Consider the following 21,918-nt stretch of genomic DNA (forward strand, 5'->3'; position numbering starts at 1 on the left):
CTGTGGGAACCCTACTCTTGCGAAGAGCTGTACGAGGCAGAAAGCTACTGATTTTGCCTTGATGGATTTCAGTGGGAAGACCTCTGGATATTTAGTTGCATAATCAGTGATTACAAGCATATAGCGATTCCCTGACTTACTCTTCTCAACGGGTCCAACAATATCCATTCCGAGGCGCTCAAATGGGGTACCAATAATAGGCAGTGGTTGGAGTGGAGCTTTGGAAGGGACTTTGGAGGATGTCATCTGGCACTGAGGACAGCTCTTACAGAAGTAGGCTACATCTCTATGGAGGCCAGGCCAGAAAAAATGTTGTTTAATACGAGCTGTGGTTTTGTGCTTACCAAGGTGGCCAGACCAGGGAATAGAGTGTCCCAAATTAAGCACAGTTTCTCTAACCTCTTGGGGAACCACTAGCTTCAGAAGTGAGCCCATCTGATGGTAAAGTATGCCATTTTGCAAGACATAGTCACTTTTGTTAATGCCTGCCTCCTCTACTTGGTCCTTGTCTATTGCTCGCTGAAAACAGGAAGCTAAACTAGGATCAGTTTTTTGCAACTCTATTATATTGCCAGGAATTTGAAGTCCCAAAGGCAAATCTGGGTCAGTATGCATTTCTGGGTGTACTATAGTATGCTGGAACTTCTTCTGTCTCCTCTGTCTGCGACTTTTCCGAGGCTTCACAGGTGCAACTTCCCATTCCTCATTAAAAAATGGCAAGGCACTGAAAACTTCTGAGGTTTCACTAGATTTTTGAGCTTGGGCTCTAGTAACAGCCACATTGCATTGATGATTCTGGTCTGACTCCAACAAATCAAAAAGCACTGGAAAATCCCGTCCCAGAATAGCTGAATAAGGCAGGTTATCAACCACCCCAACATTTAAAAGGTAAGTCTGTCCATTCACTTTAATGTACATGTCAGCTGTTGAGTACATCTTCTCATCTCCGTGCACACAACAAATGGGGATGGTATCACTGACACGGACAATATTGGGGGGCACAAAATCTCTGTGTATCAGTGTACGAGAACTGCCAGAATCAAGTAAAGCTCTTAAAGTTGTTCCATTAGCTTCAATTTTTATCATTTTAACAGTCTGGTCACACTGGAGCCCATGTTCAGCATATGAACGTGGCATGAAACACATTTGAACCATCTTAGCTGAGGTTTTTGGGCACATTGGCTTTGTGTGGCCCTCTAACCAACAGAGGTAACAAACGATCTTTTTTGAATTTTTTAATGGTCTGCCAGCAAACTGGTTCTCACCCACAGGAGTTTTATCTGCTGACAGTGGCCTTTGATGATACATCTGGGCTGATTTGGGGCCTTCCTTTGGCATTTTATTTGCATTACAGGTCCAAGGTTGCCCTTTCCTCCTGGCAGCTACAAATACTTCTGCCAGCTCAGCTGCCTTCGCTGCAGAAGACGGATTGTGCTCTCGAATCCAAACCTGCAGCTCAGGGGACAACATTCTCAAATATTGTTCAAGGATGATTATTTCACCAATTTCTTGGTTTGTTTTACCTTTTGGCTGAATCCATTTCCCGTACAGATCTTTAAGTCGAGCATACAACTCCTTAGGGTTCTCATCAAGCCTGACTTCCAGTGAACGGAATCGCTGCCTGTAGGTCTCAGGGTTAACATCATACTTGGACAAAATTGCAGCTTTAACTTTGTCATAGCTGAGAGAGTCATCAATATCCATATGAACGTATGCCCCTCTTGCCTTGCCCGTTAGCAGTGGTATTAATCGAAAAACCCAGTCTGTTTTTCCCCAACGATATGCTAAGGCAATGCGTTCAAATGTAGTCAAAAAATGCTCAATATCATCACTATCAGTCAACTTTTCCAGTCTGGGTTCATGCAATGAAAACTGACCTGATAATGACTGACTGGATTCAGCTTTAGGGGAACTAGGAATGTGAGGTAGCTCCCTTGACTCTGGTGACTCTGTGGTAGGTAATGGTAGCTCTGGTACTGGTGATGTCCGGGACTGCACCTCTAACTGTAAAAGCTGAAACTGATGTTGCAATGCTTTGAATTTTTGTTCTTGTCGTGCAGTTACCGCTTCTTGCCTTGCTTCCCGAGCCTCCTGTTGACCCATATGAGCTTGCAATATCGACATCAGATCTGACAGAGATGGCTCCCTTTCTTCAACCTTAGTGCTCTCCACCATTTCAGAGACTCCAATTTCCTCCTCAGCATCAGCTTCCTTCTGAACAGTTACTCCTTTCTTCTTTTCCACCTTTCCTCCCCGATGCATTTTTCTTTTTTTCTGGGGGTGAAAAAAAAACCTCAAAGAAAAAAAACTGTCCTCAACTGGCATATCCCACTGCTGCCACCAATTGTGAGGGACCAAGCAGCCAAAGCAAAGAGGACACAGGCAAAAAAAGATCTTCAAAAAAGGGTTTTCTTTATTTTAACCCTCAAAAAAGTCCAAAATTAACAAAATTCAAAACCATACTTAGCAGGCCCATAAAACAGGTCAACTAAATATAACTCTACAAAAAAGAATTTCCAGAAACGTAAACAAACAAAGTGAGACACAACTTAACTCACAAACTGACCTAATTACAAAGACACATGAGGGTAGCTTTTATAATGATTTGGCCAAACCATTTGAACACAATAGGGGGGGAAACAAAAACACACACTAATATTAACTAAGCACAGAATAACCTAACTAAACCTAAAACACCCCTGCTCCTGGTAAGCCCATGGTTGGTCCTGCTGAGCAGGCATTTTGTCCCCAGAGTCCTCAGCCACGCCTTTTGCCCAGACAGGAAACAGCCACCGCCCAAACCCAGGTAACTCAAAGAAGGAGAAACATAATTAATATAACAAAACATTTTAGAAAAACCACACAATGTTACTATGTGCGCGCCTCATAATACCAGTGTTAGGTTTAACCAAATGATTAATGAAGAAAACTGCAAAGCAAAATAATAAAGTGAAAAATGGACTAATTTACCCCTGTGTGGCTGATGCCATCACAACTTCATTATGTTCCAGCTGCTCTACAGACGCTGTGACCTCGAACTTAAGCAGGTCGTAAAGTATGTGCAGCTCAATAACTTCATAATCAGACCCTGTGGTATTTAGGCAGCAGAACAACTAAGAATAACAACTACAAATAATGTTTTTAGGTTTCTGTTGTACTGCAAGGTTCTGTACAGGAGAACCAAACCAAGAGCAAATATTACGTCTCATTTACACCTGAGCACGAAGAGCCATCAACATTTAGCAAATTGAATCATCTTTGTTTAGATGCAAGAAGAATCGTATAGAAATGAAAAAGTAGAAATAGAAATCCAGAGCAAAGATATCCTCTAATTCAGCGTAGCACATGTGCAGCTGCTGCGATTCACGTAAGCATTTGGCTCGTCGCTGTTGCAGATTTTTCTCTCGCTGTTCTGGCTCACAGCGCTGCAAACACAAAAATAAATATCCCCAAAGGTGTGAAAGGGAGCTAATTAGTAAGAGTATTGTTACTCTCCGCAGTAGTCCAGCAGTAGAAATCAGTCCAATAACAAGGTGTGTAACATCTAGCAGGGTGACAGAAAAACCCAGGGTAACTTCTAAGGACCTCAACGTCTCTCTCACATTGTGTTTTTTAAACATGCTTCCATTTGTCACTTCAGTCTTTACTCTGAAATACAGGAAGAGAAATCATGGCTGAAACAATTTCTCATGAAACCAGGGGTGTGGTCCAACAGTCAGTTTGGTGAGGAAGGTTCCTAACTGAGAGAAGTGACCCAGAAGTATCTGTGTAGCAGCCACAATGAATCCAGATCATGAGCTTTATTAACTGATCAAAGTCTCTTCTTTCATCTTCTGTATCATTCAGTTTGCATTGGTAATGCCCATTATTGTAATGCTTTTTTAAGACGAGCAAAATTTTATTTCACTTTGGGTTAGCTGGGATAAGTGATGGATGGAGGGAATTTTACTTCAGCCACAGAAATCCTAAACAGGAAGGAGGAGCAGAGTTACAGTGGATCACTATCCAGCAGGGAAACAAGGTTTATTTCAATTTCTTGGCCATGAGTGAGATTTACTGAGTGGGCATTTGGCATTTGGCATTTGCACTGTGTCCATTCTGGCCACAGTGCAACCCACAATGTGTAACTGACACTATTATATTGCATTATGTCACATTGTTACATCTTTTTAATAAATGATGACGCACAACTTTATTAAAAACCCATCAATGTATTTTCACTGAAACAAGCAGCTGTTGTTTATGTGCATTAAAGTTATATAAAAATGTAACAGTGCAAATGCAAATTCCTCGCTGACAGTTTAACCAAAAGGCGTTTCCAGTGGAAACTGGCCGACACATCCTGAGCATAACCATGTATAATATCCACTAAACTTCAGAAGAGGTTATACAGTCGTGGCCAAAAGGTTTGAGAATTGCATAAATATTGGAACCTGGAGAAGTATATATTATATACTTATATATACTATATATATATATATATATATATATATATATATATATATATATATATATATATATATATACTATACTATACTTTATATACTTATATTGCTTTTCGTCTCTTTCCAAGAGACGAAAAGCAATATAAGAGATAAATATTACCATTCTGTAGAATATTTTTATATTTCACTTTTACTTGTTCCCATGTTCTAGTGGGTCCTGTTGTTGCTCTAATGTTAAAGAGGATATAATATAACATATTATAATATAATATAATGTAATATAATATTGGATAATATAGTGTGATGTGAAAATACTTACGAGTTTAATTTGTCAGCAACTTCCTGCCAGCCCTCTCTCCTTGCTTTTGCAGCCTTTGCAGTGTTCCCTTGCGTTCTGATTAAACTCTGAAACTCCTGAAATCCCGCACTCAAGAGTTCTTGCTCTGCTGCCGAAAAATACCGAACGCGCTCCTTCGACATTTTCACCGACCAATCAAAGGGTTGCCGATCAATGTTTCTACTATCGATGCGTAGCCCCTTTTATGACACCCAGTGATCTCACATTACTTCATCCAGCTGTACTAATCGTCAACAGCAGGTGTGTTCGGGGAACCGGATTAGCGAGCTCACGGTTAGCGCGATGATTTGGTCTTGGATGTGTCATTTGATCTTGGATGTAGTGAGCGACGTACGAAGAACGGGCCCCTGGAGTCTGATCTGCTCTGATGATGGTCCTGATTCTGTCAGGCACAATAACAGACTAACATCCATCTCCTCCTCCTCCTCCTCCTCTGTCTCTAACAGAGCAGCAGTGTATGTGGACTGTCCTGCTGGCACTCTGTCCTTCTACAGAGTCTCCTCTGACACTCTGATCCACCTCCACACCTTCAACACCACATTCACTCAAACTCTTTATCCTGGGTTTATGTTAGGAATGATCTATGAGAAACATGGTGAGACATATACATATAAAAACTCTACTGGTGCCTCAGTGTCCCTGTGCTGAGTGGAGTGTAAAGAGTGTCTCAATTCAATTCAATTATATATCAATATATAGCGCCAAATCACAACAAAAGTCGCCTCAAGGCGCTTCATAGATGCAGAGAAAAACCCAACAATCATATGACCCCCTATGAGCAGCACTTTGGCGACAGTGGGAAGGAAAAACTCCCTTTTAACAGGAAGAAACCTCCGGCAGAACCAGGCTCAGGGAGGGGCGGGGCCATCTGCTGTGATTGGTTGGGGTGAGAGAAGGAAGACAGGATAAAGACATGGTGTGGAAGAGAGACAGAGGTTAATAACAGATATGATTCGATGCAGAGAGGTCTGTTAACACATAGTGAGTGAGAAAGGTGAATCCACACATCACTCGGCTGGAGGAAGCTGGGTTTCCACACCGTCCTGGACATAAATACAGACCTGCCTGCTGTCATAGACCCCAGCACTCACATATTACTTATAAGTGACTCATATGTATATATATGCATGTATATATTGTGTATATTGTGCTATTTCTTACTTAGTGTGTTGTGTCTTTGTTCCTGTTTGTGCTGCAGCACTGTAACCTAAATAATTTCCCCTGGGGATCAAAAAAGTATTCTGATTGTGATTAAATGAAACCAGTCAGAGCAGAGGACGGTGATGTAAGGAACGGGATTTTAATCAGCCAGTCTCCTTTAACTCTCAGCATCACAAAGTAATGTGGTAACATCTGGACTGATGTGTTTACTGTCAGCTAGTTTAAATGCTGTAGGCTGCAGCCGCTGCTCTAACACTATAACTGTAACAGGGCTCAGTGCTGCTTCTAACAGTCTGAGCTGCTTCAGGCTTTATTTTTGAGGAGCACAGCAGCTTACACAACCAATTGTGTAATGATAGTAGTCTTTAAAGACTTTGTGTGACTCCAGAATGTTCTGGCATTCACACCCACGTCCTGGGATCATGGGAGAGGTGCTACCTTCTTATTGTTTTGTGGTAGGATGTCTGTTTTAGTCTAAGTGCCTTTTGTTTAGATGAACAGGTTTAGGGAAGTCGTTTATGGGTCACACTCTAACTCCACACACACACACACACACACACACACCTACATAACATACAGACTGGTACCTTTGTTCACGTGTATGTTAATGAACCTATGTATATTCATGTAACCTCAATAAAAGAACAGTGTTACGAGGGAGCGGACGAGAGCAACTGTGGTCAAGCGAAGGAACGGCATTGGTCCAGTTCTCTCCCGTGCACGAGAAACATAAAGAACTACTCGTGTCTTGCTTTGCTGTGTAGCTGGATTGAACGATCCAGCGAACAGGTTTATGCTACAAACCTATCAACCATCAATTTCACACCGAGCCTCGACTCTCACGGCCCACAGGGGAATATTCAGCTGCTTGACTAATTTCATGTCAATGAGGCTCTGCTCAGCGCCCGAATCGATTAACGCCCGGGACGTGTGGGTCGCGGAGCCGAGCAAGATCGTAACCAGCAACAGGAAGCGGGGATTAGAATCACTATAGGTACCGCCCACCCGTATCCCCGGACCTACCGGCGGGCGTCCCCTTTTCCCTTCTCCGGACAGGTGGCAATGAAATGCTCCGCGGAACCACAGTAAAAACACGAAAGAGCGCGGCGATGCCTCTCTCTCTCTTGCGGAGACAACCGGGATCGCCCGAGCTGCATGGGTTCCGGTTCCGGGTCAGCCCTCTCCCCAGCGACTGGGGCCGATGGCAGAACCGGAAGCGGTGACGGGGGAATGTAAGTAGGCGACGCACGCCGCACTGGCCGACGGGTACTGGAGTTCCTCTCCCACTCTCGCTCCCGCAGTCTGTTGTCGATGCGAAGCGTGAGCGTGGCTAACTCCTCGAAGGTAGCCGGTTCGTCTCGGGACGCTAGCTGGTCCTTCATGTCCTCGTTAAGCGACTGCGAGTAGACTCCCTGAAGGGCTTTATCGGGCCAGCCGACTGCCGCTGCGGCGGTGCGGAAGTCGATCAAGTAGTCCGCGACGCTACGGCGGCCCTGGCGGAGATTTAACAGCCGGCGAACCGCACTGCCCACCGAGACGGGGTGGGCAAAAGTCCTTTTGAACTCGCCGAGAAAAGCATCGTAGCTACAGGACGGCAACGGGTGTACGCTCAGGTATGCCTCGGCCCAATTCAGGGCTCGGTCGCGCAGTTTCCCAATTATATAAGAAACTCGAACCGTGTCCGAAACGAAGGAGCGGGGCGAACGCCAGCTCGCACTGTAAGAGAAAACCGCTACAGGCCCCCGGGTCACCCGCATACGGCTCCGGGGAGGCCGCGTTGCGAAACAGGTGACCCCGCTGGGGCTCGGGATCCGCCGCGGGCTGAGGTAACGGCGCGGTCGGGGCGGGCAGAGCTGAGCCACCGGCGGCGGGTTCTGACTCCCCCGAGGGTTGAAGGGAATGAATGTCAGATTGCATTCTAGCCTGCTCGTCTGTGAGTGTGTGCACTTGAGCCAGTAGGTACTGCAGCGTCTGTTCGTGGCTACCGATGATAGCCCCCTGCTTACTTATCGCTACGCGGGCTGGGTCCGCTGTGTCCATATAACTGGCCTGAGTATACTGTCACGGCCCAGCGGCACGAGGGAACAGGGATGGACACAGGTGCAGAAACCAACCCGGAAGCGAGGTGACAGAGAACAAATGATTTATTTCCGCCCACAGGTAAACAAAGGTGAAAAAACAAAGCGACGCCACCACACTAGTGGCGCGTAGGATTCGTCTGAGATAATGAGGGCGACCTAGACACCTCTAGGAGACGGCTGAACAGCGGAGACAGCTGGGAGGTAGAAACAGGACTAGGTAGGGACCGGGGGCACTGGAATAAGAGGAGATCACGGTCAGAGGGATCCAGCAGACAACCAACAATCCTCCGCAGTTGAAATGAATTGCCTTACTTGGTTTCAGGTGGAGGGGACAGGTGGAGCGGAAAGCCCGGAAGCGGTCGAGGCAGGCAAGTGAGTGGTGGGCCGGCAGGCCACGTTGTGTCAGTAGCAGGCGGCCCAGGTCCAGGAGGGCGGGAGCGAGGGGGACAAGATCTCCACTCCGGGTGCTATCTCTGAGGACAAGAAAAACAGGTGAGTCATCACACGGCGTCAGGACAAGGTTTATGATGCTCCACTGAACTAACATGGGGATAGCAGATACTCAGGCGATGAATGGTTGAGAGCGCAGGTCTGATATACCGCTGGCACGATTGCTCACAGGTGGTCAGCCAGGGAGGGGCAACCAAACTCTGCCTAAAGGAGGAGGAGCCGCTGTCAGAGACCTGCAGGTGCCCTACCAGACTATGACAGAAAGCAGAGAGCAGAGATTGGAAAAAGCTAAAAAGAAAAAGCTGCAGCTTCAGACGACTATCTGCCTGTAAGGCTGAAAAAGTCCAGTTACGCTCTATTTTGGAAAAGCTCCCAGTTTTGGTAACCTGGACTTTTATTTCCCCTCTTCTGCTACAGATGTTGACTGTGACCTCAGACGCCAACTGGACCACACAGCTGCAGCAGGAGTGAGGGAGAGGAGTCTTCATCCAGCTTCAAAGAAAACATCCAGGTAAAGTGATGTGGATCAGCGGATAAAGCCGTCTCCACTTTCAAAGGAGATCCTCTGAGAGAGACTCTCTGAGCCATTTTAGCCTCAAATTATAGGACTTTATAGTACAGCAACACTTTTAAAGGACAAAAATAACATAAACTGTGACTGTAATACAAACAAAGTATTGCATGTGTTTTTAAAACTGTTCCTCCAATGGGCAGGATATCACTATTAGACTGTCCCACCAGCCAACTTCAACAAGAGACCACAGCAGCATTCAGTGATCAGCACAGATGTTCCTCTAACACTCAGCATCTGATCCCTGTTGGTCTGTGTGCTTCTGCTTTTGCTCAGTTAGAAACCCTGCAGCAACCCGACCCAAAACTGTGTCTTCTTGTTCGCCTCAACGTTGAAGTGTCAAACGTCCAACATCTGGAAAGGAAACCACGCCAGTGTACTGTGATGTTTCACCAACATGTGGCAGACGCTGGTCCTGCCTTTCATGCTGACATCAGCAGAGAGCCCCGCCTACCTCAAAGCCTCCCCTGTCATGTATTGATCAGGATGATTATGAAGATGAGCGAGTGCAAATAAGACTGTAAAAGTCCACGAGCAGAATGTTTGGATGCTTTCTAATGATTCATGAATATCATGAGAGTGTTTGTGTGTTTTGTCTTTTCTTTGCTGACGTTTGTTACTAACAAAGACAATTTACGCTCTGCGTGTGTTTTCATCCTTACCAGCCGCACTCTAACTGCAATGAAGGAAACAAACTGTAGAAATCGTCGACTCAGTGACTTCATAAAATATTGAAGTGGTTCAGGTAGAGCCAGTTTTTAAATGACCATGAACACTGACCGTATTGTATCTGTACAGCATGTTTTTCTATTAGACAGATTTGTAACAGAGGCCTTGCTCTCAGTAAGTTTGAAATCCTTTTCTGATTTATTTTGTAATCTCTGATCTTTGTGTATCCTGCTCAGTTTGCATGCTGCCTGTAGGAGTTTCTGTCTTTGTATTTGAAGATAATTCATTGAATATACTCAGCTGCTTCCCTTTGGTGCCTCACACATCACTGAAGTTTTTCAGTGTCCAGTTATTTGTTTTTAATAGCTGTTTGAATTCTCTGTATGTTTGACCCTGTAGACTGTTTAATGGACTGCTCATCTTCCTGTTTGTAACCACTGTCTGTTTAGGACTAAAGATTTGGATTTTTGACTTTAACACAGCCTCTGCGTGTCGTCCCTTTGTGTCCTCGTCCTCTGTGAATGTGTCACAGATGTTTCCATGATAATAACACAGCTTTCCCACAGTGGCTTGCAGCAGCATTTATTCACAGCACATTTGAGAAAGGTTCAGGTTAACTCGATGAGTTTATATTCAGAATGATTCTGACAGTGGGCCACTGTGAATTGTGATCTTTCATCAGGTCAATGTTTAAGTTCAGTATTTCAAAGCAGGAGCTATGAACAGTCATCATGTTGGCATTAGAATTATTATTATTAATCATTATTAATAATGTCGTTACTCATGTATAACTTTGATTAGTATACATGAATTTTATCAATAGTAAAAATAATGAATAATTCATGTATAACTTTTATTGTGTTTTGTATATTAATTATATTTAAATAGAGATGTTGACCCTGTCTCTACAGTAGCATCAGTGTAACATACATTATTGGTCCAAGCTGTCATAAATGGGGAGCCTGATCCTTTATTATGAAAACATGACGAGTATTTTTCTTGTCAGTTGGGAAGAAGTTGGTCTTTTTTTCCTTCTTTTTGCTCAGTTTGTCTTTTCTTTGATAATTGAAACTCTGATCAAACCTACTCATGTTCACAGCATGTAAAAGCAGCTGACAGTCCGTGGCATTGTTGTTTGTAGAGGTGCAGTGTAGTGGGAGCATAAATCAAAAGAAAACAGTAACATTTATGTAATAAAACATCTGAATGAAAATGAACAGGCCCTTTATGAACTTCAAAGGGATCTGAAAACAACACTTTTTAAAAGAGTATCTTGGGGTGTAGGTGGTCAAAATAGAAAACTGAGCTGAGACTTTAAGTTCAATCCATCCATTCGTTTTTACTTAGGAGGAAGAAATGTCAGGCTGGCCCAGGTGTAACATAGTTAAATAGAGTTGAAGCTCTCTTGTTTGCCTTATTCCATATGGAAAGTTTTTTTAACTGACTTGAACTATATTGTGCTCCCACGGTCACACTGTTATGTGTTATGCATTGGAAGTTTCTGTTTTTCTGTTGTCATGCCCCAATTTAGCAGGATTTAGGAGGGGTGTGTGTAACATAGTTAAATAGAGTTGAAGTTAAATCCCGCTAAATGGGACATTGGCGCCACCTACTGTTGAAAAAGTCACCCTGCAATATTCACAAAGGGCAAGGGATTCTGGGTAATCCTCAGAATAATGGAGGATTCCTGCGAGGTAAGGAATGCGCAAATGTCGTGGGGAGGGAAAATCATATCGCAGGCTGTTAAAGTAATACAGTCTGACCCGATTATTTTTGTTGTTTATACATCATTTGTTGCGGGTCATTTCTCCAGTCTTTATGTCGAACTGAGTGCACGTTTATGTGAGATTTCTTTATTGGGAGGAGAGGAAACAAAATGGGAGCATAGTTAGCTAACTCTGTTGTTGCTTTCCCGTTTAGATTTTGTGCTGATTGCCCACGACATTAAAAAGAGAGCATTCTAACCATTGCCTTTTTGTTGTGAATGCAGGTATGTGACTGTGCCACACTGTTTAGAGAATTTACATTGTTTCATGTACAGCTTTAAAATATATTTCTATATTCCTTTCATTTGGGAAACTTAACATGCAATGTTAATGGTGTTGAAGATTTTCTATTTTGGTTGTATAAATTTACCACTATACGATCACACTGCAAGTGGAAATGTAATCCAGAGAATAATGGAGGATTCCTGCGAGATTTTGTGCTGATTGCCCACGACATTAAAAAGAGAGCATTCTAACCATTGCCTTTTTGTTGTGAATGCAGACCAGAGAAGACACTACACAGAGGTCACATTGGTGCCGTGACTCGTTCGTGACGCTGCTGAATCGGGCTGGTGTCTTCTCGTTGCAGCATCATCGTGGAGCATCAGCTTCCTTATTGTTTAGTCTGTTGGGTAACGGAATCAAACTTTGGGGACTGTTGGACATACTTTTATATTGGCTTTGTATATTGCCATATTGTATTAAGTCCACCTTAGCTCTATTGATATTCTGCTATATATGGATCTAAGTGACTCTGATGACACCCCAAATGTGACTCCCCTTGTCGTGGGTAGGGGCAGAGGGTTCACAACTGTTCCTTTTTCACTGGGTGACTGTCGGGTGGGGCATAGAGCAGCAGATAGTTCTTGTGAGCTTGAGGCTGAGTCGCAGTCAGTACAGTGCACTAAGTCATCTACCTCAGACCCCCCAGTAACTGATGTGAGTCTAGTCGACCAAATGAGTGACATTGTGCAGCAAATTGGGCAACACCTGGCTGATAGCATTCTGTCACACCTGACTACGCCACACACTTCGAGCCCTGAATCTGCTACATATACATGTCCTGAGGTGGTGCATGAAGCAACAGATCTCCCCTCCAGCCGCTCACTAGATCTCTCTCAAGTCCAGCTGGTGGCTCCACGACAGGTTAAAGACCCACCTGTGTTTCGGGGGGAGAGTTCGGACTCATTGTCTGTTGATGAGTGGCAGGAAGCCATGCAGAGTTACATAAAGAAGAGTGCCATTCTTCCAGAAAACCAAGCTGAGGAGATTTTAATGCATCTGAGAGGCAGGGCAAAAGATGTTGTGAAATTTGGTGTGAGGAATGGTGTAATTGATGTCCAGCATAATCCACAAGCTATCTACAGACTTCTGCACAAACATTTTAGTTCCACCCAGTGCTCGTCTGTGCCCCTGGCTGACTTTTATTCCACCCTGCCGAAGGACCGGGAGGATCCATATGAGTATTGGCTGAGGCTGAACAAGGCTGCTGATGTTGTTGGCAACTGTCTTAAGGAGCAGGGGAAATCTTTTGAGAACTCTGGTGTGGAGGTTGCACGCATGTTCATCAGACACTGCCCCTGCAGAGACTTGGCTCTTATTTTTAGAACCAAAACATGTGATAAATGGTCAGCTCGTGAAGTTCAAGAGGTACTGGATGGAGTATCACCTGGGTAAGGAGTTCCAGTCTCCTCCACAGACGGGTAACTGTGTCTATGTGAATAAGGCAGAGGTTAGCACAAATGGTACTCCTTGTTTGGCTGACCATGAGCAGAGGTCAGCTGTGAGTCAGGATGGCTCTGCTATTGAGAGGTTGATCAGCATGCTAGAGAAGGTGCTGCTTCAAGGCCCAGGCTATGCTCGAGTTAATGCCAGGCGACAGAGTGCCCGACTGCCGAGAATACCGGGCTTAGATGACACACCATGTTCCATCTGCAGAGATAGCTCCCACTCCACACTCACGCACTGTTGGGAAAACAGATTGTGCTTCCTGTGTCACCTACCTGGTCATTCGAGACGTAACTGCCCAGAGGGCAAGTGTACTCCTTCCAGTGGTCATCAGGGAAACTGAACGATCTGCGTGGAGGGGAGGACAGCGCAGATCCAGCAAGTAAGCCTCCCATCTTGGATGTGACTGATATTAATGATTATGACACTTTGTATTCCACTTACAGTGGCATTGTCCCGCCAAATAAAACACTGATTGCACAGGGCTTGCATAGGCTCTCAAATACTGATAGTTTATTCTACTCTGCAGTGACTACTAGTGGTGGACAAGTTCTTAAAGCATTAGTGGACAGTGGATCTATGGCGTGCACCATAAGTGAGACAGTTGATGAGAAAGTTAAAAATGACTGTTGGTACCCAGGATGATGCTTTTCCTCATTTGGCAACTTTGCTGTCCTATTCTGATGACTGTGGTGGCAGAGCAATGCCTCCAAGTTTTGGCACTGCAAAGCTTAAGAGACGCGTCACCTTGCAGCCCTTGTCTGAACATTTAGTGTGGGCTAAGCTGCCTGCTCCTGATGCCTCAGCGGTGGGAAGTGCTGTCATTATTGAACCCACTCAGTCTCGATCCAAACCTGCACAGATCCTAGTGGGGCGAGTTGTCACTTCCTTGTTTGGGGATGGTTGGGTCCCTGTTAAAGTGGTGAATCCCTCCGACAAGCCCCTCACTCTCAGGAGAAATGCTAAGGTTGCTGATGTGTCCCCCTGTCTTTCTGTGCAGGACTTACCTGAACCTGTTCAAATTCGATCCAGTACACAATACACACAGAACTCGTCGCCCGCACCGAGATCAGAAGCGGAGATGTCACAGCGCCTGTGTGATTTGGGCCTGCAGGACCTGGACCTCTCGTCCTGTGAAGTTTCCCCAGAATGGAGAGATAGGCTGCTGCGACTCATTGAGCAGTATAAGTCCATCTTTTCAAGGCACAAAATGGACTGCGGTGAGGCTGCTGACTTTGTCCACAGAATCCGCCTGGTGGATGACAAGCCCTTCAGACTGCCATACAGACGGGTCCCACCATGCCATTACGAGAAGCTTCGCACTGCCCTAGATGAGATGGAGGAGTCAGGGATAATCCGTAAGTCCCAGAGTGAATTCTCATCCCCCCTTGTCTTAGTTGTTAAGCCAAATGGTGACCTGCGCATATGCAATGACTTTAGATGGTTAAATGCAAGAACAGGTAAAGATGCGCATCCATTGCCTCATCAGTCAGACGCCCTCGCAGCACTTGGTGGGAATGTTTTTTTTTCTACAATGGATCTCACATCGGGGTTTTACAATGTCAGACTCCACGAGGACGACAAAAAATACACGGCATTCTCCTCCCCATTTGGCCTTCATGAATATAACAGGATGCCTCAAGGCCTGACAAATAGTCCTGCTACTTTTATGCGAATGATGATGTCCATTTTTGGTGATGAGAACTTCACAAGTTTGTTGTGTTATCTGGATTACCTTATGGTCTATGCCCCATCCGAACAGATGGCTCTTGAACGTCTGCAGATGGTTTTCTCACGACTTTCTGCCAACAACCTGAAGCTTGCACCAAAGGAATGCCACTTTCTTCAGCGGTCTGTGAAGTTCCTGGGACACATCATATGTGGTGAGGGTGTGAAAACAGACCCAAGTAAAGTGCAGGCTATAGACAATGTGCGGCAGGCAGACCTGATGGAGTCTGACGGGGGTGACACCATGTGCAAGGAAAATCAGATCCTTCCTGGGGATGGTTCTCTACTACCACCATTTTATCGAGCGGTGCTCTGCAAAAGCTAAGCCACTGTTTGATCTTGTGGCTGAACCAGCTGCGCTACGCAAGAGAGGTAGAGGCCGTAAGCCTAAATTTAAAAGGGGCCACGTGAAGCTGTCTCCGGCTGACTGGACTGATGAGTGCAGGGAAGCATTCAAGGCTCTAAAACATGAACTTGTGCATAGTGTCACATTAGCCCATCCAGATTTTACTGCGCCCTTTCTCCTTGCAGTTGATGCTTCCTTTGACGGCCTTGGAGCCGTCCTCTCACAGTTGCCCCCTGATGGTAGCATCGCCAGACCAGTGGCATTCGCCAGTAAGACCTTGTCACACTCTCAGCTAAACTATCCAGCGCATCGTTTGGAGTTTCTTGCTCTGAAATGGGCAGTCTGTGACAAGTTTAGCCATTGGCTGAAAGGGAGCCACTTCACAGTGTGGACGGACAATAACCCGCTGACATACATCTTAACCAAGCCTAGGTTAGATGCATGTGAGCAACGATGGGTTTCAAAGCTTGCAGCATACAGTTTTGAACTGAAGTATGTCCCTGGCACCAAAAATGTTGTCGCGGATGCATTGAGTAGAGAGCCATTTGTCCAGTCGTGCATACCCATATGGAAAAGATATATATAAATCTTATAAAGTTTTTATCTGTCTTGTATGAAACTTGTATGAAAAGCATACAAGAGTGGAAACACATATAAGATTCCTTGAAAATTATATAATGAAACTTGTATGTTTTGTATACTTACTAAAAAAATATATGAAAGTAATGAGAAGGTGGCCACTTTCATGAGTAAATCATGTAAGCCTTATATGATTTATATATGATTTACTCATGAAAGTGGCCACTTTCATGAGCAAATCATATATGTTTTTACTATTTATTTTCCATATGGGTAGGCCACAGGCTAGTCACTGAACCTTATGCTGCCCTATTGAACCAAATGCACGGTCTGGTGGATGGGACTGTGCAGGATATGTTTCGGTGTGCTGCAAACTGCCAGTTGGTTGTGGATCAGTCTGAGGAAGGAGCTACAACTATCCTAGCTAACCCTCAAGGTTCTCTCTCGTCACAGGATGTTTCTGCTGTGTTGGCTGCGCATGACACTGGTGGTATCAGCCATGTGAGAGGTGTGGGATCTGATATCCCTCAGGTCCCAACTATTGCCCGTCCTGCCTGTACGCCGAGAAGTGAACTCGCTAACCTGCAGGAACAAGATGAGGTTTTGGGCAGAGTTTCCTTTTATGTCCGGCGTCACAAGAGGCCCACCAGGCGTGAACGTGCTGGCGAGTCCCATGGTGTAATGAAATTACTCAGACATTGGTCCAGGCTCTTGATTAAAGATGGTATGTTGTATAAGGTGAAGAAAGACAGGAACATGAACATGACGATTTACCAGTTTGTTGTCCCAGACACTCTGAAGACTGAAGTTCTCCGAGGCATCCATGATACGGCGGGTCATCAGGGCCAAGTCCGCACCCTGTCTCTTGCAAGGCAGAGATTCTTTTGGACAGGGATGGAGCGTGACATCATCAATCATGTCAAAAGCTGTTTTCGTTGTGTGGTTGGGAAAACCCCGGAGCCGAATGACCGTGCCACACTGGAGAGCATTTGTACCACTGAACCGATGGAGCTAGTCTGCATCGACTTCTGGACTGCTGAACAGACTGACAAGAAGTGCGTTGATGTTTTGGTTGTCACAGACCATTTTTCCAAATTAGCGCATGCATTCCCTTGTAAGAATCAGTCTGCCAAGCAGGTTGCTCGCCGCCTGTGGAATGACTTTTTCTGTTTGTACGGCTTTCCCAGACGTATACACTCTGATCAAGGAGCCAACTTTGAGAGTCAACTCATTAAGGAGCTCCTGGACATGGCTGGCATCCAGAAATCACACACCACTCCTTACCACCCAATGGGGAATGGTATTGTCGAGCGATACAACAGGACCTTGGGAAACATGATACGGGCTTTGCCCCCTCAATCCAAAGCCAGGTGGCCGCAAATGCTTCAGATGTTGACGTTCTGCTACAATTGCACTGAACATGAAACAACAGGTTTCGCACCTTTTTTTCTCGTATTTGGGAGAATTCCTCGTCTGCCTGTTGATGTTGTTTTCCAGCATGTTCTCCCTGATGGTGCCGTTGTTGACCACGGTGAATTTGTTGCCCATTTGAAGCGTGACCTATCTGAGGCTGCCCGCATTGCCAGGCAGAACAGCCGTATTGCCCAGGCTCGCCAGGCGAAGAATTATGACCGCAAGGCTAAGGGTGCGCCCCTCTCAGTCGGTGACAGAGTCTTGCTTGCTAATCGTGGTGAGAGAGGAAAGAGGAAGATCGTTGACAAATGGGAATCCACAGTTTTTGAGGTGGCGTCTGTGAAACCTGACATCAATGTGTACCACATCAGAGACCCTGTGACACTCAGGGAAAAAGTTGTTCACCGAAACCTACTACTTCCTGTGAGTTTCATTCCTGCAGGAAACGAGTGGGTACCAGTGTCAACCTGCCCCTCGGTTGCGGATAGTGGACAGGGTGAACCAGAACTTCCAGGTGATGTGCAGGATGGTGAGACGAAGACAGTTCGCTGGCTCATGCAGATGGACCAAGCAAGTGACAGGGACTCTGCGGTTGGTCAACCTGGTTGTTCTTTTGGTGTGGCTTTCAGCGTCCCAACCTCTGAGGCAGAATCGACTGTGGCCCCGCCTGCTGTGTGTGACCCGTTGGTTTCCCGGTTGCCCTCCCCTGCCCCCTCTATTGAATCTGTTGTGTCCCGGAGTGCCTCCTCGCAGCTTCTGGCGGGAGATGCTCCACATGTCCTTTCCCCTGATCTTGTGACTGACACACGACTGAGTACAGAGGACCGTGTAGTGCGTACACAGCCACCACCTCTTTGTACTAGATCAGGTAGACCTGTGAAGCCTCCAACACGTCTCATTTGTGAGATCAATGAACAACAGGTTGATGATTCAGTGTCGACAGTTGACTCCTTGTTTTCATTTGTGCGAAATATGTTTTCAGGATAGATTACTAGCCGTTTTGCAAATGTGCTGTTACTCAGAACGTTTTGGGTAATACCTGCGTGGAGCAATGTTCACATCATGGGAGGTGTATACGGCATCTTTCATATCTGGGTTGGCAGGGGAATTGGCCGCTCTCTTGTTTGCCTTATTCCATATGGAAAGTTTTTTTAACTGACTTGAACTATATTGTGCTCCCACGGTCACACTGTTATGTGTTATGCATTGGAAGTTTCTGTTTTTCTGTTGTCATGCCCCAATTTAGCAGGATTTAGGAGGGGTGTGTGTAACATAGTTAAATAGAGTTGAAGTTAAATCCCGCTAAATGGGACATTGGCGCCACCTACTGTTGAAAAAGTCACCCTGCAATATTCACAAAGGGCAAGGGATTCTGGGTAATCCTCAGAATAATGGAGGATTCCTGCGAGGTAAGGAATGCGCAAATGTCGTGGGGAGGGAAAATCATATCGCAGGCTGTTAAAGTAATACAGTCTGACCCGATTATTTTTGTTGTTTATACATCATTTGTTGCGGGTCATTTCTCCAGTCTTTATGTCGAACTGAGTGCACGTTTATGTGAGATTTCTTTATTGGGAGGAGAGGAAACAAAATGGGAGCATAGTTAGCTAACTCTGTTGTTGCTTTCCCATTTAGATTTTGTGCTGATTGCCCACGACATTAAAAAGAGAGCATTCTAACCATTGCCTTTTTGTTGTGAATGCAGGTATGTGACTGTGCCACACTGTTTAGAGAATTTACATTGTTTCATGTACAGCTTTAAAATATATTTCTATATTCCTTTCATTTGGGAAACTTAACATGCAATGTTAATGGTGTTGAAGTTTTTCTATTTTGGTTGTATAAATTTACCACTATACGATCACACTGCAAGTGGAAATGTAATCCAGAGAATAATGGAGGATTCCTGCAAGATTTTGTGCTGATTGCCCACGACATTAAAAAGAGAGCATTCTAACCATTGCCTTTTTGTTGTGAATGCAGACCAGAGAAGACACTACACAGAGGTCACACAGGCTGGTTAGGTGCATGTGGTTATCTTTACCTAAATGAGTTCACTTTGTGGCTGCCAGGTTGGGCAGAAGTACCTGTCCCCTGTTAGGCTTAGCAAGGTTCTCCAGGAGTTTCTCCATGGGTAGAGCTTCTAGCTCCTCCAGCACATCTGTGGCCGTGCAGGCTGCCACTTTCTTGGTTGCTCTTTTTACCCCACTGGTTGTGAGTGTCTAAATACCCCCACTAGCTCGCTTTGGCTGCAGTTAACTTGGGAGGAAGGGGTGGGTGTCCCATGACTAGATGAAAAACAATTATCTGGGATACATAAATATAATAACACATGCATATATGTGTTCCAGTTATACTGTTACTGTGTGAGAAAGTGGATGAGCTGCAATGGTCTCCATTTGTCCCATATGTGTTTACTTCTTCTTTTGCATATTAAACACATTATTCTGTTTCTATGTATTTGCTATGATTTGCTATTTGTTAAGTAACATTGCTTCACTCACTATGCCGGGTTTGTGTGTGGAAGCATTCAGTTGCTGGCAAATCAAACATTCTGCAAATGAAGCTGAATACTCAGTTACATGTTTCTTTACATTTTATTATGTTACAGATTAAGTCATTTGTTCATACTTTGTTTGTCTTTTCAGTCTTCATGAGGGTCAGGTGTGGGAAACGCCCGCCCGGCATTTCCTCATTTTAAAGTCCTGCTGATGTCACACATGACATCAGCAGGTCAAACCAAGTGGAGGGGTTTGTTTGTCCATAGAGATGCTTCCTTTTGTTTTGTTTTAAGGTTTAAATGGATTTGTTGAATGTGTTTCTTTTCATCAATACTGCCATTTAGTTGTGTAAATGTGCATGTTAGAAGTGTGAAGAGGTTTTGTGTTTAGAAATGTATAGAAACCAATCATTTACTGACAGCATGTCTGATGGAAATAAGTGCAGATTATGTATGAAGTCTAACTGCACACAGTAACTGTGTTACAATAAGGACTTAACAGCGCCCTCTGCTGGAGTGTTTCAGTACTGCGTTAACTAGAATACACCACCTCCTCCTCACACCACCTGCTACAGCTCTACTCTTCTATGACTACAGTCATCCACAGCACTGATGTGAGGTCACATGGTTCATATGTAAGGAGCACAGCTGACCTCAGGTCAGTTTAATGACTGTGAGCAGCAGCTGTGTTATTGTCACTGTGACAGGGAGACACTCTCAGACACAGCGCTCATGTCAGCTTGTTCTCATGCAGGAGGATCAGGAGCTCCATGTTTGTCTTTCTGTTTGAATCATGATGTGTTTGTGCCATCAGAGTCTGTCATGAGTACTCAGGGTTTCACAGCAGCTCTTCTGGATGCTGACGAGGACTCCAACCTCATGTTTCACCTCTCTGAGCTTCTGATGTCTGTGAACACTCGTGTTTCTTCTCTGGGCTCATCTGGACAAAAACACCTTTCTGTGTTTGGCTGCAGCCTCATTCTGACTGACAGGAAGTGTGTTATCCATGAGCTGCACTTCTGTGAGGAAGTTTCCTGCTGTGTTTCCTGTCTGTGGACAAACACGAGTGTTCCAGCTGAGGACTTGGTTCCTTCCACCTGTCCATACAGGACATCACGCTGTCTTTTCTCTGTAAATGCAGCTCCAGGTCCTTCCACGTGCTGCTCTGTATTTGTGCAGTTTGTAGTGTGTCCTGGGAAACGTAGCACACATGGTGTTCTTCTGCTGTTTCCTCCTTTCACTGAGTGTGAAACACTGACGCTGTGCTGTTGTTCACAGAGGGGAGCTGATTCTAGCTGCAGCTGGACTCTGTCATCTAACTGAATGTGTTGGTGCTGATCACGGGGCTCTGAGGGGGGAGCAGCAGGAGGACTCTGGATGCTGACGTCAGTGTATCTGTGGAAGCTCCCACAGCGTGTCTGTCATTTCAATATTGTGCTGTATATTGTATCTATGCAAAGATGAACAGACTGTGTGTTCACTGGTCTCTGTGCTGCAGCTCTGATGTCATCATCACTCCCTCCTCCACCCTCAGCAGTCCCAGCATGCTGCTGTGGTGCACCCCACCCTCACTCTACACCTGAGCCACAGACCACACCCTCCACCTCAATATACACCACAGTTTTCTCTGCTGTGGAAATGAGATCAGGAGGAAATCATGATTATTATTATTTAATAAACGCTCACATTAATGTGGGCTTATTTGTTTCATATTAGAAACATTAGTTGAGTGTTTTTAGTATAAAATGGTGTAAAGTCCCTCTTTTTGCTCCTCCCCTCACCTGTGGCTGACGGTGCTGTTACCGTGGTGACAGCTTGGATGTGTTTCAGTCCTGCCTGGTTATCACTGCAGGAATCTTTCACATTTATTACAGGTAATAACTCTGATTTTTCTGTGTATTATGAACCAAATGTATCCTGATACACACAGAGATGGATGAGCAGAGGTCACATGATGAAAGAACAAACATGGAGTCTTTGATTTATTTAGATATTTATTGATGAATGCAAACAAACCTGACACTGAACCATCGTCCAGCAGAACAAACCTGATCACATGACCTGCTGACCCAAACAGTGCAAAGCTCCATGGCAACAACAACAAACAGCCTCACATATGTTAA

General features: G+C 45.0%; 2 long non-coding RNA genes across 3 annotated transcripts; both read left to right on the top strand.

The window, feature by feature from the left end:
* Window positions 1-6,819: 6,819 nt before the first annotated feature.
* On the top strand, window positions 6,820-10,212 carry LOC120717187. Of its 2 annotated transcripts, XR_005692117.1 has the most exons (3): window positions 6,820-8,537; window positions 8,667-9,006; window positions 9,210-10,212. It is a non-coding gene; the product is annotated as an uncharacterized LOC120717187 (long non-coding RNA). The 2 variants fall into 2 exon arrangements; XR_005692116.1 differs by having other exon boundaries at window positions 6,820-9,006.
* An 8,353-nt stretch (window positions 10,213-18,565) lies between these two features.
* LOC120717188 lies at window positions 18,566-19,312 on the top strand. Its single transcript, XR_005692118.1, has 3 exons — window positions 18,566-18,704; window positions 18,931-19,000; window positions 19,279-19,312. It is a non-coding gene; the product is annotated as an uncharacterized LOC120717188 (long non-coding RNA).
* Window positions 19,313-21,918: the final 2,606 nt, after the last annotated feature.

This window comes from Simochromis diagramma, unplaced genomic scaffold (assembly GCF_900408965.1).
Source record: "Simochromis diagramma unplaced genomic scaffold, fSimDia1.1 OVJJ01000495.1, whole genome shotgun sequence".
NCBI lineage: Eukaryota > Metazoa > Chordata > Actinopteri > Cichliformes > Cichlidae > Simochromis > Simochromis diagramma.